Source organism: Scyliorhinus canicula, chromosome 1, assembly GCF_902713615.1.
Source record: "Scyliorhinus canicula chromosome 1, sScyCan1.1, whole genome shotgun sequence".
In the NCBI taxonomy this organism is placed as follows: Eukaryota; Metazoa; Chordata; class Chondrichthyes; order Carcharhiniformes; family Scyliorhinidae; genus Scyliorhinus; species Scyliorhinus canicula.
Genome location: NC_052146.1, coordinates 288,306,109 through 288,325,019, shown reverse-complemented (window position 1 = coordinate 288,325,019; position 18,911 = coordinate 288,306,109). Strand labels below are relative to the sequence as shown.

At 48.4% G+C, this 18,911-nt stretch overlaps 1 protein-coding gene across 3 annotated transcripts in view; it reads right to left on the bottom strand.

Annotated features, from left to right (window-relative positions):
* Window positions 1-18,401, bottom strand: part of rasgrp3 (RAS guanyl releasing protein 3 (calcium and DAG-regulated)) — a 207,509-nt gene extending 189,108 nt beyond the window's left edge. Inside the window, exon 1 of one of the 3 annotated variants that reach the window (XM_038814932.1) lies at window positions 18,250-18,401. The gene's annotated coding sequence lies outside the window, so the exon portion shown is untranslated. Of the gene's footprint in view, window positions 1-6,638; window positions 6,660-9,431; window positions 9,702-18,249 lie in introns of those variants that run through there. The other 2 variants (XM_038814924.1, XM_038814953.1) reach the window with 2 other exon arrangements.
* Window positions 18,402-18,911: the final 510 nt, after the last annotated feature.

The following is an 18,911-nucleotide window of genomic DNA, read 5'->3' as shown; positions in this document are numbered from 1 at the left end:
CCTTTAAAAAGGGCGCTCTGATCTCAGATTTGCGGGACCTGACCGAGAGATTAGGTCCCGGCATGCCATGGAAATGGTACGGTAAATCTTTTTCCAAGTGCCATGAATGGCATGTCAGGGGACTCCCCTAGTGCCAGCAGAGACTAATTCCCATTCTCCGCTGGCAGGGGCACTTAGACTTCTGAGCGGAGAATTTCGGCAAAGATTTATAGCAAAGTGAGAGACCATTCAGCCCCTCATTGCTGTGCCAGCTCAGGGTAGGACAGACTGACATTCATCCGAATGGTCTCTCTGCTTCAAATATATGTGTCTGATCTTCTGTTAAAATAAACAATGGCCTCTGGCCCAAAGTATTGCATGCTCCAAGAATTAACCCAAATGGAAAATACATTTCCCTTAATCTCTCACCTCACTCTCTTAAAGAGAGGTTGAAGCTTTCAACCAGATTGACAAGTACGTGCTGCGGTGCATATATCAAAGGTATGGAAAACACCCTCCTGTTCCTCAGCACAAACATCAGTACATTACTGTCATTTCTTCATGTGCCAAGGGTTACAAACCCAGGCAATGCCCAAGACAAGTTAAAGATGGAGCAATGTGCTGCAGCGTGACAAGATTTAGAGACTAACCCTTTGCGTCTCACAAGGTAAGTAGGTCATTGCCAGCCCTGTGAAGAGCACTGCGTTGTACATTGGAAAAACCCGTATTTTAGCAAAAGCTTTCCTTTTCTTTCCTCTCTCTGGGTGAAAGCAAAGATTCAATTTCCCACTCCAGTCATTTTTCACAACCAACATTCCGGTGATTGGAGGTCAAAAGACAAGCAGGGTTGTAAGCAAGGGTCACAGGGTTGAGGGGAGATGGGATACAAGTGGCTGATTCTATGTACCTCGGCTGTAACTGAAAGTGCTCAGCCATTAGGCAACGGTGGTACAATGGGTTTGAGAGTTCTGCCCGGTGAAACAGACAATATTGCATAATTATGACATAATTTATCCAAACTCGCCCAACTACCTCTTTGGTGTCAGCGTTGCCATGGCAGAGTAATAACAGAACATTGGGGAAAGAGCCAAGCCAGAAGGACTTTCGATTTGCTTTTATGTAGGACTGGATTCTCCATTTGGGAGATTAAGGGCGTGTCACAGGTAGGCTTACATTAAAACTGCAATGACTTTACTGTGGAAATCGCCTAGTCGCCACACTCCGGCACCTGTTCGGGTACACTGAGGGAGAATTCAGAATATCCCCGATACCGAACAGCACATCTTTCGGGACTTGTGGGAGGAAATCAGAGCACCCGGAGGAACCCACACGCAGACACGGGGAGAAAGTGCAGACTCAGCACAGACAGTGACCCAAATCAGGAATCGAACCTGGGACCCTAGCGCTGTGAAGCAACAGTACTAACTACTATGCTGCCATGCCGTCCCCGTGCTACCATGCGGCCCCATGCCACCGCATGCCTCCCCACGAGCTTGCTCAAGCGAAAGGAGAGGTGAATAGCGGGAGAGGCCAGGCACCAAACAGTTTGTGATGAAACAAACATCCCGCTCTATTTCAATACAGTAAACGGGAGCCACACCTTATCCAATGGCCTCCAGCCATTCATCAGCCTCCCCAGCAAGTGCTCACGCTGGCTCCCATTGGTACTCCTTTTTTAAAACGTGAACCTGGCAGAAGGGCTTCGGTAGGGAGCCGAGGAGGGGAGCAGCCAGCTTTGCTCACAGGCAAAGAGACCCCGGAGCGCTGGGCATGCTGCCGCAGTGGTCATCAGGGGCGGGTTGGGGACCCCTGGCTGGGGGACCCTCCACAGGGGTAGGGCGCCATGGGAGGGTGGGGGGACGCCGCTGGGAAGGGCAATCGGGGTGCAACGACTCATGGCACCACCATGCCTTCCCCTGGATCGTTTACCCGTTCCAGGCAACCTTTGTTCCTGCCCGTCTGCCCCAAAGACCACCCATAACCCCCACCAACAGCTGACGCCTCTGGCCGTATGGTGGAAGGCTATCGCTAATAGGCAATTGCCGATCGTGGTTAAGTGAGCACTTCACACAACCCAAGTGGATTCCTGTGGGTGGGCGGGCCATGTAGCATGCGGGAATCATTGCCTAGCATCCCAATCATACCTTGATGACTGTACACTGTGCTTGATCACTGCGGAGGCAACACCACAGACACAGTAGCCAACATCCAAATATGCAGGGGGTGGGACACAAGCTCCGGGGATATGTCCACAGCCTGAGGGTGGGTGAGTGCCACAGGGAGAGGAGCATCACCCGGTCCAGGTGACGTTACGAGCGGGTGTCTAGGATACAGGGTCTGAGGTCCATTGAGTGTGGCCCACTGTGGCTGGGCGTGGTGGGCAGGACTTTCCAGGCAGGGAGAGATCAATGGGGGATTGGAGATTCCTGGGATGGGAGCCACTGCTGTTTGTCAGTCTAACACACTCTCCCAATTCCTTACAGATATTGAACTCTATGGCAGGGATACTGGATGCATAACTTTCCCTAGTGGTGTTGCTGCTAGGCCGTGCGGAGAGGGCGGCAGCAGTAGCGTCAGCAGAAGCTTGAGGCAGCAGCCCTAGTGCCGGACCCCACCCCACACCCTGAGGACCCTTCCGCCCGTCAGGCCAAAGAGGGTCCCAGAGTGGGAGACTTGCAATGGCCCAAGGTATACAGGCGTCGTTGGCCATTCGAACAGATGACGGACAGCATGTGCCACAGGAACCTCCGCCTCAACAAGGAAACAGTGTGGCACCTGTGCGATATGCTTGCAGACCTGGCGCCACGTGGAGGAAGAGGATACCCGCTCCCGGTAGCCCTCAAGGTCACCGGAGCCCTGAACTTCTCAACCTCAGGATCATTCATGGGTTCAAGCGGAGATTTGTGTGGCATCTCACAAGCTACAGCCACAAAATTATGCAGGAGGTCACGGATGCACCTGTTTGCCCGGGCAGCGAACTATATAAACTTTGACAAGGACAAGGCCCAAAACAATGGCCGAGCTGCAGGATTCTCCGCCATCGATGGGGTCCCCAGGTCCAGGGCATATTAGCTGGCATGCATGTCGGGGGGAGGGGTTGAGCTGGGGGGGGGGGGGGGGCAGGGGAGGGAACAGGCATCCATACAGGACCACCATGCCATGGAACTGTGGCATGGAATTGTGCTTATCTTGTATTAGGGAACAAAGTGGCAGCACACACACAGAACCCAATATTCAATATCCAGTATTAAACATCCCCAACACACACACAGAACCCAATACTCAATATCCAGTATTAAATATCCCCTACACACACACAGAACCCAATACTCAATATCCAGTATTCAATATCCCAACAAACACAGAGAACCCAATGCTCAATATCCAGTAAATATACCCAACACACACACAGAACCCAATACTTAATATCTAATATTAAATATCCCCAACACACTCACAGAACCCAATATTCAATATCCAGTATTAAATATCCTCAACACACACACAGAACCCAATACTCAATATCCAGTATTAAATATCCCCAACGCACACACAGAACCAAATATTCAATATCCAGTATTAAATATCCCCAACACACACACAGAACCCAATACTCAATATCCAGTATTAAATATCCCCAACACACACATCAAACCCAATATTCAATATCCAGTATTAAATATCCCAACACACACACATACAACCCAGTACCCAATATCCAGTATTAAATATCCCCAACACACACACCGAACCCAATACTCAATATCCAGCATTAAATATCCCCAACACACACACAGAACCCAATATTCAATGTCCAGTATTAAATATCCCCAACACTCACAGAACCAAATCCTCAATATCCAGTATTAAATATCCCCATCACACTCACAGAACCCAATACTCAATATCCAGTATTAAATATCCCCAACACACACACAGAACCCAATACTCAATATCCAGTAAATATCCCCAACACACACACAGAACCCAATACTCAATATCCAGTATTAAATATCCCCAACACACACACAGAACCCAATACTCAATATCCAGTATTAAATATCTCCAACACACACACAGAACCCAATACTCAATATCCAGTAAATATCCCCAACACACACACAGAACCCAATACTCAATATCCAGTATTAAATATCCCCAACACACACACAGAACCCAATACTCAATATCCAGTATTAAATATCCCCAACACACACACAGAACCAAATATTCAATATCCAGTATTAAATATCCCAACAAACACACAGAACCCAATACTCAATATCCAGTATTAAATATCCCCAACACACACACAGAACCCAATACTCAATATCCAGTATTAAATATCCCCAACACACACATCGAACCCAATATTCAATATCCAGTATTAAATATCCCAACACACACACATACAACCCAATACCCAATATCCAGTATTAAATATCCCCAACACACACACCGAACCCAATACTCAATATCCAGTATTAAATATCCCCAACACACACACAGAACCCAATATTCAATGTCCAGTATTAAATATCCCCAACACACACACAGAACCCAATACTCAATATCCAGTAAATATCCCCAACACACACACAGAACCCAACATTCAATATCCAGTATTAAATATCCCCAACACTCACAGAACCAAATCCTCAATATCCAGTATTAAATATCCCCATCACACTCACAGAACCCAATACTCAATATCCAGTATTAAATATCCCCAACACACACACAGAACCCAATACTCAATATCCAGTATTAAATATCTCCAACACACACACAGAACCCAATACTCAATATCCAGTAAATATCCCCAACACACACACAGGACCCAATACTCAATATCCAGTATTAAATATCCCCAACACACACACAGAACCCAATACTCAATATCCAGTATTAAATATCCCAACAAACACACAGAAGTCAATACTCAATATCCAGTATTAAATAGCCCCAACACACACACACAACCCAATACTCAATATCCAGTATTAAATATCTCCAACACACACACAGAACCCAATACTCAATATCCAGTATTAAATATCTCCAACACACACACAGAACCCAATACTCAATATCCAGTAAATATCCCCAACACACACACACAACCCAATACTCAATATCCAGTAAATATCCCCAACACACACACGGAACCCAATACTCAATGTCCAGTATTAAATATCCCAACACACACACAGAACCCAATATTCAATATGCAGTATTCAATATCCCCAACACACACACAGAACCCAATACTCAATATCCAGTATTAAATATCCCAACAAACACACAGAACCCAATATTCAATATCCAGTATTAAATATGCCCAACACACACACAGAACCCAATACTCAATATCCAGTATTAAATATCCCCAACACACACACAGAACCCAATACTCAATATCCAGTAGTAAATATTGCCAATACACATGCACACAATCATAAAACCCAATACACAATGTTGAGTATTAAATATTCCCACACAGATACACCTAACATAGAACCTAATACTTCATGTCCAGTATTAAATATCTGAACACGCACACACAGAACCCAGCACTCAATATCCAGTATTCAATATCCCCAACACACACACACACACACATAGAACCCAATACTTAATATACAATATTAAAAAACCCCAATGCACACATAGAAGCCAATTCTCAATTATGATACTCAATGTACAGCATCAAACTTATAATAACCAAAACTAAATAATCCGTTTGCAATATATAACGTGCAATATGTTCCCAGAACCACCCGCCCTATCTCTGTGAGGTCCATATATATTTATTGTGATATTTGTTGAATAAAATGAGGCTTATTCAGTACAGGAAAAAGTAAATGACTTCCGTTTCTCATGTTAGATGTCCAGGTACAACGCAAGGTACACTTTAAGCTCTGAAATGAAAATTGGAATTCTTGCTGTTCCCCGCCCAGAAAGTCTGAAGGGATTATATCCAGCCGAGAAGCACACTATCAATATTTTATTGGAAAGCCAATCTCTTTCCCCCCTGGCAGTGCACCCACATCAGGGGGCTTCCCAGCGGTGTGGGATGGCTTTATTGGGAAATCCCATTGACCACCAGCAGGAAGAGAGAATGTTGCCCCTGGTGAATGCCGCATTGCTGACAAACATGCAGCTGGGGGACTGGAGAATCCAGCTCCAGATTGGCTTGTCAACGGGATGTCCCATTGAAGCCACCCCACGCCGCCAGGAAACCAGCGGGAATAGAGAATCCCGAAGACAGGAGAAATCCAGCCCAGCTGTCTGATCGTCCGTCTAAATTTAAGACATCCTTCATTACTCAGTTTAGCAGCTCCAAAGTCGGATTTCCCATTCTGAAAATGGAAAGAGAGGAAGAACCATAGAATTCCTATAGTGCAGAAGGGGGCCATTCAGCCCATCGAGCCTGCACTAACCCTCTCAAAGAGCGCCCTACCAAGGCTCACTCCCCCACCCCATCCCCACCTAACCTGCGCATTTTTGGACTGTGAGAGGAAACCCGCGCAGACACAGGGAAAACATGCAAACCACACACAGGTCAGAATCGAACTCGGGTGAGGCAGCAGTGCTAACCTCTGTGTCTCCAGTGTGTCGACTTCACGAGTGAGCATTCCTATCAATAATTCTCCTACCATTCAACGTTGTTGAGAAACAAAGAACAGGGTGGATTCCTAACCACCTTTTGTTGACTGTGTCCATCGCTCTTCCCCCACCATTGTCATTTCCAGGGCCACCAGTTTGCAATATGAATGGGTCGATTACTCGTCATCCTTTGAGTTTGGACCCACAAGCTTTCTTTGCCTGAATGAGGCCACTGAGCAAGACTTCAGACCAGAGCCTGTAGTTACGTGTGTGTAATTGAATTGACTATAATAATTGCAAAAAATAAACCAGCCATTGCTCTTGCATGAATATTTAAAGTATCACTCAAACCTCTACAGTAAGCAGCCAAATATGTTCAGAGGTATCAATTAGTCACAGAGGGAGCAGGTGGTGACATACAGGAGGTGCAATCACGATGCTAATCGTTGTTTTGAGTGCGTAGAGCAACGTGATGGCCAATTATCTCCTTTTGATGGGCTGTATCGTATTGTTTTCCTGGTTTTAGCATTGGCTTTCCCCACTGACACCTGAACAGCAGTAGCCTTTCCCTATGAAACAAGCTGGAACACATCTCTGCACCAGACTAACAGGCTCAGGCCCCTCCAGCCACAGGATGAGCAGTAATCAGCCACCACCCTGCATACTGTGCAATATGAATCATAGAAAAATCTATCTTTATCAGTGTAGCCACAGACAAAAGGCCACCAGGACAATTAAGAAATGAGGAAATGGACAAAGTTACCGTGCTGAACTTCAGAAAGCCACAATAAAATTTGACATGAACCCTGGGTTGAAGTTTCTTAAACAGAACTGGAGTGGCTGGATTGGAGTCACGTGGGGCCCAGTTCTTCCCCCCCCCTGGGGGAAATTATCCTGGGCTCTCTCAGACTGGACTCATCCAAACAAGTTGAAACCAGCAGAGATTTCTGTTCAGACTCTGTAGAATTTGTAAACTGCTCAGTAATGATAGGTTTGCAATGAATTTCCTTGCTCCTGCACAGATAAGCACACAGATGGATGGGCGTGCTGCTGCAGAAAGTGGAGGGATCTGAAAAGAGAGGTTTAGGCTTTGCCGTAGAGTAAGAGACAAGAAGCAACTTACACTAATGTGGCGCCTTTCACGACCTTAGAGCCAGTGAAGTATATTGTTGGAATGGAGGAAACACGGCAGCCAGTCCCTGGTGTTCTGGAGAGCAAACTATCAGCTATTGTTTCCAACAAAACTCACAGGAGACCAGGAGTGGGATTCTGTGTTCCGCCAACCGCGTTTTCCTACACGCGCACTCCCGCCGGCAGCGGGATTCTCCATTCCTGCAGCCGGTCAATGAGGTTTCCCATTGCGGCCACTCCACGCCGTCGGGAAACCCGCGGGTATGGGTGCGCTGCCGGCAGAGCGGAGGATCACACCGACGGAGAATTCCGCTGCAGACGCTATAACCCGCGTGGGTCTCACAGGGTAGGGATGATCCAGTACCCCGGGGGAGCTGGCAGAATATAAGCTCCCTTGATAAGGGGGCGAGGGACCCGTACACCGTTAATGTGCCTTTGTATGAATAGAGGGAGCCAGTCAGGCACCAGCGGGGAACTACTGGAGCTGTACATAATAGTTAATGTGCTCAGTAAAAGTAGTTTTGTCTTCTCTACAACTCGGTGTGGACTCCTTTCATTGCCCCTTACAAAACCAACGCTCGGTAGCTTTTCTCTACAGATGCAGCAGCGATGTGTCTGTGTGTGTGTGTGTGTGTGTATATATATAAAAGTCCCATGTGAAGAAGAACATGATCCACATCTAATGGTCAAACTGTGCCTCTTTATTTCTCCATTATGTTTCAGGTATAATTTGGGAGAGGGGAGGGATGATGGCCGCAATCTTCCCCATCTGCAGCTCTCACAGGTAAAGTTCCACCTGGGCTAGTAAACAGGCATTTATTTGTAGGGTGTTAGAAACCCCATTCTCCCCGCTGAGTTCAAAACCCGACCCCACCCCCTCCCCCCCTTCAAATACAAATTTAGGGGAGGCAGTGGCGCAGTGATATTATCGCTGGGCTAGTATTCCAGAGACCCAGAGTCACGCTCTGAGGACCTGGGTTCAGATCCCTCCATGGCAGATGGTGAAATTTGAATTTGGTGAAAATGTGGAATTAAAAGTCTAAAAGGTGATCATGAAACCATTGTCAATTGCTGTAAAAAAAACATTCACTCATGTCCTTTAGGGAAGGAAATCTGTTGTCCTTACCTGGTCTGGCCTACATGTGACTCCAGACCCACAGCAATGTGGTTGACTATTAAATACCCTCAGGGATGGGAAATAAATGCTGTTCCCAGCCAGCGACACCCATACCTCATGAACAAAATTTAAAAAACCATGAATTAAAATGAAATGAAAATCCCTTATTGTCACAAGTAGGCTTCAAATGAAGTTACTGTGAAAAGCTCCTAGTCGCCACATCCCGGCGCCTGTTCGGGGCTGAAACATAACCGTTGCAACCTGGCGGGAGGATCAATAAAGAAACGACAGGCAGCTTCCACTAACACGGCTCTCTTCGCACAACCTGCCTTGAAATGATCATTTTAGCCCCCCCCCCCCCCCCAAAAAAAAATAATAGTTTCAAAAATCAGTTGGGTTTTACAATAGGGGGTCGTTTCCCCCCCGCCCGGTAGAATGTAACACCTCTGTGGGGGCAAATTGCACTGTTTCAACTCAGCTCGCTGTGTCCATTTGAAAGTAACAGAGGCTTTTATATGGACCTCTTCCCCCCTTCCCCACCCCAATAAAACCCCATAAAGGTAACAACATGAGTGAGATCAAACGAAAGACTTACTTCACTGCTTTCTGTTTAAATCCCCCTCCTGCTGCGGTTCGTGGTCAAAAAGCATCCGATCCAATATCTCGTTGCCGTGTGCAGACAGCACACAGCATTCACACAGAGTAACAGCCTACCCCGGCTAAGGCTGCAATACCGATTCAGCAGGAAGCCCCGGTCCAGTGTGAGGAGCCACCGATGGACTGGGCGAGAGGCCACATGCGAGCAAGAGCTACAGTGACCAGCATTCCCAATGGCTTGTGATGTGAGCTGCTGGCTGTAGATTGTGTGGTTTCAACCACACTCACACTTCCTCCTATTCTTTCCTAACTTAGTTTTTCCTGTCGGCAGCTTAAGCCTTTTCCTCTCCTTGACTATAAATAGGACGGCAGCACAAAGTGTATTTTTTTTTAGTTTTCTTCCCCCCCCCCCCCCCCCCCCACCTCTTCTTTTACTTTGCCCGGATTAAATGCTAAACGCAAAAGGCAGGAAATGTTTCAAACAGCAACAAACAAAAATAGGCAAAACTAAAGTTTTATCATTTTCCAGGAGACATTCTAAATGTGGAGTCATAAGCAGCCGTCAATAAACCACTTTTTGGTTCATACCCAACGTCATGGATCTTTCCTGGAATGTATGAATGGGGTATTTGCTTGTCCTGCTCTCTTATTACAGACTCTTCAAGCATTTGTTAAAACTCCAGCTCTAAATTTGCCAGTTTCTGTGGTTCCTTACCATATTCCCTGTTCAATTTTACTTCACTTGGTCATCGTTGAACCATGCTATTACTCTGATGGGATGAGTTCATCTATGATCAACTTGTGTTTTTAGCTTTTTGAGGATGTCCACTTAAAACTTTGACGCGATGCAATAAGTAGAGATCCACCAATAATGTGAGGCACTGGACATTCAGATGGTCGGTAAAGGGAGCTCCTGCCGCAGGGATCTCTCAGGGGTTATGGGATGGCCACCTGAGGAACAACTGTTAGGCCCAGTGGGGTGTTACTCTGTGTGTGTGCGCGCTGTGTTGTCAGCGCAGGGCAACGATATATTGGACCGGATGCTTTTTCAACACAAATTGCAGCAGGAGGGGGATTTAAACAAAAAGCAGTGAAGTAAGTCTTTGATTTTACCATTCACATCCTTGCTTTCAAATCACTTCAGGGCCTCATCCGTCCCTATCTCCATAATCTCACCCAGGCCCACTACCTTCTGAGATAGCAGCGTTCCTCCGATTCTAGCTTTTCTTTACCCTTTCACGAGAAATTGGGGATCTGGGCATCACTGGCAGGGGCTGGTTTAGCACACTGGGCTAAATCGCTGGCTTTTAAAGCAGACCCAGGCAGGCCAGCAGCACGGTTCAATTCCCGTACCCGCCTCCCCAAACAGGCGCCAGAATGTGGCAACTAGGGGCTTTTCACAGTAACTTCATTTGAAGCCTACTTGTGACAATAAGGGATTTTCATTTAATTTATTGCCCTTCCCTAATAGCCCTTGAACTGAGTGTCTTGCTTGGCCGTTTCAGAGGGGCAGTTTAGAGTCAACCAGAGTTAGGGGAGGTAGTGGCGTAGTGGTATTGTCACTGTACTAGTAATCCAGAAACACAGGCTAATGGACAAGCAGTACCCTGGGTGTCTGGATTACTAGCCCAGTGACAATACCACTATGCCACTACCTTCCCTGCCTTGAGCACCCCTCCGCTCTGCCAATTTGTGGACATGCCATCAGCTGCCTGGACTCTGAGCTCTGGAACTCTTTCATTAAACCTTTCTGTCTTGCCATCTCTCACTTTTCCTTAAAGTCTACCTCTTTGACCAAATATCTGTTTGCTTACCCCGAATGGCTCCTTATGTGGCTCAATGTCAAACTTTGCTATCGACTGCTCCAGGTACATTTTAATATGTTAAAGACACTCTGTAAATATGAGTTATTTCTGTTGCTATGTCTGTTAGTGAACCAAGTTTAGACAGACTGGAAGCCTAGCGAGTCCAAAATTTTAGTCAATGATACAATAGACCAGCTTTGATCCTGTTAAAGTAAAAATGGTCCCTGATGCTGCCGTGGAAGGTTTGTGAAGTTTTGAATGACTGCGGTGGGTAAGAGTTCCAGGGAGCCTGATTGGGTGGGAGATGATACTCACGAGAACATCTCAGTGTGCGCCCTCCATAGCAACCACTCGAGTGCCACTATGAGAGGTGGAGTTACTACTTTAAAATGTATGGGGTGTGTTGGTCAAGCAGAAACTACTGGTTTCACCAAATGCTGCTATGATTTGAAAAGTGGTTAAACAAGCCATAAGGTTTTGGCTAAACATATGAATTAATCAAGGGCCCCATGTATTCCAGATGGCACCTGCCACTCCATCAGACCTCCATTGGGCATGGAAGGGCAGAGCAGCCTGACTGACTGCTTGCTTCTTTATTGTTTTGCCACTGCATGAACAATCAATTTCTCTGAGATAGAATGCCATTGGGACAGGCCAATGCATGGGTCTCACTTGCTGCCTTTGTACAGCACGTTCATTCTGGCATGTTTGCCATAGGCCGTGAGCTGGGCTGAATGGACGCCTGTTCCAGGTTGGGCCTAGCATCCCGCTAGCCCCACTTCAAAATGTAATGGCACTACCTTGGAAGAGCAGAAGCCCACCACTGCGGCCGCTGCCACCCAAATTCCACACATTCTTCAGCCAGCGCAAAGCCTCTCCCCTCGGAAACACCTTTCGGAAGTCACAGGCACTTCGCTGCTCATTTCCTATCCGGCTTCCAGGAGGTCATATGGTCCTCTTAGCAACGATCATCTTAGGGGAGCCGCTCGCACTTTGGCCTTAGTACGCTCTTAAAGCCCATAAGAGGGATTGGCTGGTCAGATTACCAACCCTAGAGTGTCCTATGCTGAAAGTTGCCTCAAGAGCATAGCTTGCAGAGTCATTGCAATCCTAGTCAGGAAGCCTTTCAAAATGGCAGCTTTCCTGAGAGCCATTAGAGCACAGAAGGAGGATGTTCAGCCATACTATTATCTCTCAGGCTCAGATATAACGTTACGTATTTATCATTTATGGACTCAAACTGGCAGCAGGCAAGGAACTTTTAAATTCATTAACGTTTTGAAGTGGAATCTGGATTATCATATTTGGGATCTTTGGCAATTGCTCGAGTTAAGTGCTTTGTTTGGTGGGGTAACGCAAATAAACTTCATTTCTATGGCCATTACGTTATCGTAGATTATATTTACGAGGCACTTTAGTTTGATTTCCCACACTTCCTCTGTCCTCTGGATGAGCAAGCAGCTCCACCAGCTGTTAGAAAACAGACTCTGCACAACCTGCTCAAGCTGTTTCTCTCGTGACCCTGCTAACCGCTGCTGCCTCCTGTGGTCATGTTTCTACATTGCACCCTGTGCGCCTGTTCTTTTGGCCTTAACCCTTCAACATTTCAGAATGAACATGAAAAGGAGAAAAATTGTGCAGCTTTAAAAAGAAAGGAGAGGTTTCAAATTATTCCTCTTCATATTCAGGGTTATCACCCGTCTTGATTTTGACAGGTTTTTCAGTGCTGTTGCCAGTCTTCTCTGAAATGAAACCAGGAATGTCATGTTTGTTCATTTGCATTCTTTCCATCAAGTTCCACGCTTTGGGATACAGAGGGCAATTATCCTGGCGTCCATGAATACAGAAGCAGTAAGTGAGCAATGCACAATAATAACATGGTACCTAACTTAATATTGGGCATCAGGATTTCATCTTGGGCTTTGTTTGCAAGTCCTGAGGTAGGCAGAGGTGGGGCAGTGGGGCTTCACACTGGGTGAAGAGGAAATGGACCTGGAAATAAAATGCGGGACCAGGTGCCTTTCTCAAGGACCTATCCATTGCGTTAAAGAGTGGGGGGCTGTTGTAGCTGAGTAGATAGTGGTCTTGTCTCTCAGCCCAAAGGTTCTGGGTGGGGTTACAGGGATAGAGCAGGGCAGTGGGCCTGGGTAGGTACTCTATTAAGAGGGTCAATGCAGAATTCTATGGGTCTACTATATGAAAGAAGCTTGGTGCGAATTCTGGTGTCCTGGTAAATAGTTATAACTCAAAACAGCATTATGTCAACAGATTATTTGTTCATTATCGCGTTGCGGTTTTGGGAGTTTGCTATTTGCAAATTGATTACCATGGTTTCCTACATTTAAAAAAGATTACATTGGTTGTACAGTGCTTTGAGATCTCATTGATCTATAATTGCAAATCTTCCTCTTTGTTATATTGGGATCCTCACAAGACCCTTTGATGAAGTGGAGAGCCCTTATCCTGGGGGACCATTTGGGAAGTCGGAGGCACATTATCAAGCACTCTGGGAACCTATTTCTGCCGGTCATTCAGAATGACTGAGATTGGTGTTGAAGCAGAGAGGGAAAAGCAGCAGAGACCACAGCAAGAAAGATGGGAGGCAAGCCAGAGGCTTAAAGGGAGAAGGCAACTGGAACGACTATCGGGAAGGTAGGGACAGGGAAAAATATGTGTTTAAATCGACAACCGATAGGCAAGTGATCAGGCAGAATAAGCAAGCTTAGCTGGATAGCCACCCAGATACTGTTATTCAGATTAAAACATAGTCTAACTCCTTGGTAACAACAGAACTGACCCCCCCCCCCCCCCCCCCCCCCCCCCACACCAATCACTCTCTCTGACCCTCCCAGCTCGTCCCTGTGACCCCACAGGTATACCCTCTGACCACCTCTCAACAACCCCTGACCTGACTAGAACGCAACCACCTGACTACACCCCCTGATCCCCCGGCTCAACTGCCCTCCCCCCCCCCATATTACCCGCCGAATATGCGATGACCACGCAAAACCCCAGATCAACCACTGTGATTGGCTCATTCACAGGCTAACTCAGAGATAGGGATCACCCCAGGCGTGGGTACATCTGTCACTGATGTTTCCAATCTCCCAACCTTGCTACCTTAAATGAAGCTGAAGAGGGCAATCAGACCCTCTCTGCTCTCTTAAGTGCTCTGATAATGCAAGAACGCCAGCTGTGTATCCTGTACGAGCCTTTATGTTGTTTCTTACGGGGCGGCATGGTCACACAGTGGTTAGCACTGTTGCTTCACAGCGCCAGGGACCCGGGTTCGATTCCCGGCTTGGGTCACTGTCTGTGCAGGGTCTGCACGTTCTCCCTGTGTCTGCGTGGGTTTCCTCCAGGTGCTCCGGTTTTTTCCCACAAGTCACGAAAGACGTGCTGTTAGGTGAATTGGACATTCTGAATTCTCCCTCCGTGTACCTGAACAGGCGGCGGAATGTGGCGACTGGGGCATTTCATAGTAACTTCATTCCCGTGTTAATATAAGCCTACTTGTGACAATAATAAAGATTATTATTAATAACGATCAGGAGTTGAATAATGTCTGGATATCAGCAAGAGGCAGGGAGGAAACCATCACTTTGGTGCAAATAATGAGTTTGACGTAAATGGCATGAAATCATCAGCAGCAGGGCTAGCACATCAATCCATCGTTGGTGAACGATTGCTCGGTGTGTACTAAGTGTATGTAAATTGCTGATTTGTGTGGACTCTAGGGACTCCAACGGTTGGAGCTCAGCAGCTGGGAAGACGAGATGTTCGAACCCCGCTGATGTTCAATGCAAGGACATCCCAAATGTCACAAGGGAAACGGAGAACGGCAGTTCTTAACAGTTCCTTTTTTGCAATTTGGAAAAATTGTGAGAAAAGGGATGAAACTCGGTGAAGGTAGGGCTCCGTCTTGTAAATTATTCAAGTACCAAAATGTTCATTAAGCATTAAAATGCACAAGGAAGGCAAGAGCAGAGAACATTTACAATTGACTACAACAATGGTTACCCAGACAATGGACATGATTCTCTGGCCTCGTTGCACATGAGCGAGGGGTGTGACAAGACTGGTGAATAGCGGGAGAGGCCAAAAACGAAAACCACGCTGAGCGCCAAACTGGCTCCCATAGGCGATTTTGGGATCCCACCGTAGCATAGGGAAAAACCAATAATCGCCACTTAAGCCCCATTTCCATACAATTAACGGGAGCCGCCCCACATCCAACGCCTCCTATCATTCATTGGCCTCCCCAGCAAGTGCTCACACTAGCGCCAATTAGTACTCCTTTTGAAAAATATGAACTCGGGGGAAGGGCTCCTGCGGGGGACCGAGGAGGTGAGTAGTCATCTTTTCTCACAGTCAAAGTGACGGGGGGGCGCTGGGATTGCTCGGCGGGGCATGGGGTTCCTCGGCTGAGGATGGACCCTCCCCTGGGGAGGCACCCTCCGCTGCAGTGGGCCGCCATGGGGGGGGGGGGGGCTTCTTGGGGTGGAACCACGCACAACTCCACCATGCCAACCCCTGGATTGTGTGTACCCATTCCAGGGGCAACCCTTGTCCCTGTCCGCGTGCCCCACAGACAACCCATAACACCCACCGACTGCTGAGGCAGTGCAGCTGAAGGCAAATTGGTAATCGTAGTTAAGTGAGCACTTCACACATCCAGAATGGATTCCTGTGGGTGGGCGGGCCATGTAGCCTGTGGCAATCATTGCCTCGCACCCCAATCAGACCATGATGTCTGGACACTGTGCCTGAGCACTGCAGGAGGCCACACCACACACGCAGCAGCCAACATCCGGACACCCAGGGGATGAGATACAGCTCCAGGGACATTAACATGGCCAGAGGGTGGCTGAACACAACTGGGCAGGGACCAGCCCATTGCCCAGGTAATGGTACATGCGGGTGTCAAGGGTACAGCATCTGGGGTCCGTTAAAGGGGGGCCTGAGTGGGCAGGATGTTCCAGGTGTGGGGGAGGGGGGGGAGATCAATGGGGGGAATCGAGGGTCCCGGGGTGGGAGCGCTACGTTTGCCAGTCTTAACACCCTCTCCCAATTCCTTACAGATATTGAACAGTATGGACGGTATTTTGAACCCTGCAGAACAGGCCTTCATGGTGCTGGTAGGCCGGACGGCCAGACGCCGGAGACGGTGGCAGCAGCAGCATCTGTAGAGGCTCGAGGTGGAGACCCACGTGCTGGACCCCGCTCCACACCCTGAGGACCCGGCCACCCATCAGGCCTGGGTGAGACCCAGAGGGGGAGGCCCGTGACGGCCCTGGGTGTATACAGGCATCGCTGGTCATTTGAACAGATTACGGACAGTGAGTGCCGCATGCGGCTCTGCCTCAACAAGGGGATGGTGTGGCGCCTGTGCCATATCCATGCGGACTTGGCACCATGTGGAGGAGGAGGATACCCACTCCCGGGTCACGGTCACCACAGCCCTGAACCTTTATACGTCAGGATCATTCCAGGGCTCGAGCAGGGACCTGTGTGGCATCCCTAAGGTAACATCCCACAGGTGCAGCCACAGGTCAGGGGGGGGGGGTGATGATGACCCGCAGAGAGCTGGGCAATGCCATAGTCTGACCCCTGCCTGTCTGCTGAGTTCTTGCTCACACCCATCACCTGCACATGGTGTGGCGGGGTGAGGGGGGAGGTGGCATGTCTGGAGAGAGAGGCCAAGGGTTTGGAGGTCAACCCGCATTGTGGAAGAAAGTGACAGAGGCATTATACTGGTTATGGTGAAGGGGTTTTAATGTTTCACAGTTGTCCAACAATGCCCCACTCTCCCAATGGTGCCGTCCCACGCTCCCCTCCACCCACTCATCTCCCTCATCCTCTACCTACCGCCCCTCTCCTTCCTCCCTCAAAAATCCTCGACATGCTTGGCCTTCCTTGCTCGACCGCTACGTCTAGGTGTGTCCCAAGGGTGCAGATCTCAGGTGGAAGCAGCCAACTGCTTATCTCGTCCCTTGGCCTTTGATGCCCCTGGCGGTTGTTCTCTGTGAGCTCTGGGGCCGGAGGAGACTGGCTCACTTGTTGGCGGGACATGCACAGCCGTGTCGCCCTGTCCCGTGTGCTGTCTGCGAGACGCAGCCTCATCAGAGGGATGGAACTCACGGGAGCTGGTTGCCACCATCTCCAATCCATGAGATGAGTCCGGGTTGTCACCCAGCGCCTTCCCCTCCAGCCCGGTGCCCATAGGTCCCTGGGGTTCACCTTGGGATGGAGGGGCAGCTACCAGCCCTGGTGGCTCCGCAATGTCTGCACCATCTGTGTTGACACCCTCAGCGGTGCTCCTCAGTGATTGGGCCACACTCTGCAGTGACATCGGCCACGCCCACATGTGACTGGGACAAGCTCTGCAGCACCTCGATCATTCCCATCTCAGAGCTGGACATGTTCCGTAGCACCTCATCAAGGTTAGCCTGGTACTGGGTCACGTCCCCCAGTGAGTCGGACATTCTGCCGAGGCTTTCAGCCATGGCCATCACCGACTGCACCAAGCCTTGGACACCTTCATTAATGCTGTTGACGTCGTGCATCAGGCTGTCTACTGTGGTCGCCGCCCTAGCAATGCCGGCAACATCTCCTGTGCCCGTAGCCTCAGGGACTTGGCTATGGACCTGCTGGAGTGTCACTGACATCCCCCTCCGCATATCCTGGCCGCTCCCTAATGTCTCCATCAGCTCTGGGATAGCATGGTCCATAGGCTCAACATCTGGCTGGGACCCAGCTGGGCCCTGGGGTGCAACAGACCCCCTACTGCTGTCTTGCCTGGGCATTATTGCCTCCACCTGATGTGTATCAGCGACTGTGGTGCTCACCAGATTGTGCCCCAGAAGGTGAAGGGTTGGGGGGGTTGTTGAAGGTAGAAGGGGTGAAGGGAGTGGGTGAAGGGAGGTTTGGAGGGCGGGGGGGGGGGGGGCACTTGGAGGGTTGGGGAAGATGCTCACATAGAGGTGCAAAGGTCTCAGGGTATCAACTCACCTGTGCTGCCCGGTGAAGGTCGGTGACCTTCCTGTGGCACTGGAGGCCTGTCCTGGTCACACTCCCCGAGCTGATGGCCACTGCAACTTCATCCCCGGCTGCTCCAAGGCCCTCGTTGGAGCTGAAACCATATCAGCCAAATACAGCAACTCTGTCTGACTAAGTGAGCCAAATGAATCTCGAAAGCAAATGTTGGAAATGGTGCTTTACCTCATCGTAAATATTCACTGCACATGACAGGGGATTGAGGTCACAAGTGTAAATCACAGAGCTAAATATACTCTTGTCTCTGATGGTAGCAACTGAATTGCTGACATGGAGCTGGAGAATCACACACTGACTGGAGTTTACCCAGCCCCTCTCAATCCTGTGCTTTTAAACGTCAAGCACCTTCGATGAACTAGGAAGAATCGATTCCATGCCTCTAATTGTTTGTTTGAAAGGCAAAGGTACCAAGTCATCTCTTCCAGATCAAAGGTGTTTGCACGGATGTCTCATTTTTCCTAAGGAATAATGACAAAGTTGTATTCTGTCAGTAAATCATTCATAATTCAATTTCAACATCCCCCTCAATATCAGTGAAAAACTGTTCTGAATGATAAGTGTCTCATAAAAACATGCATCAAATAAAAAAGAAAAGGAAAGTCTTGCGATTCTGTCGC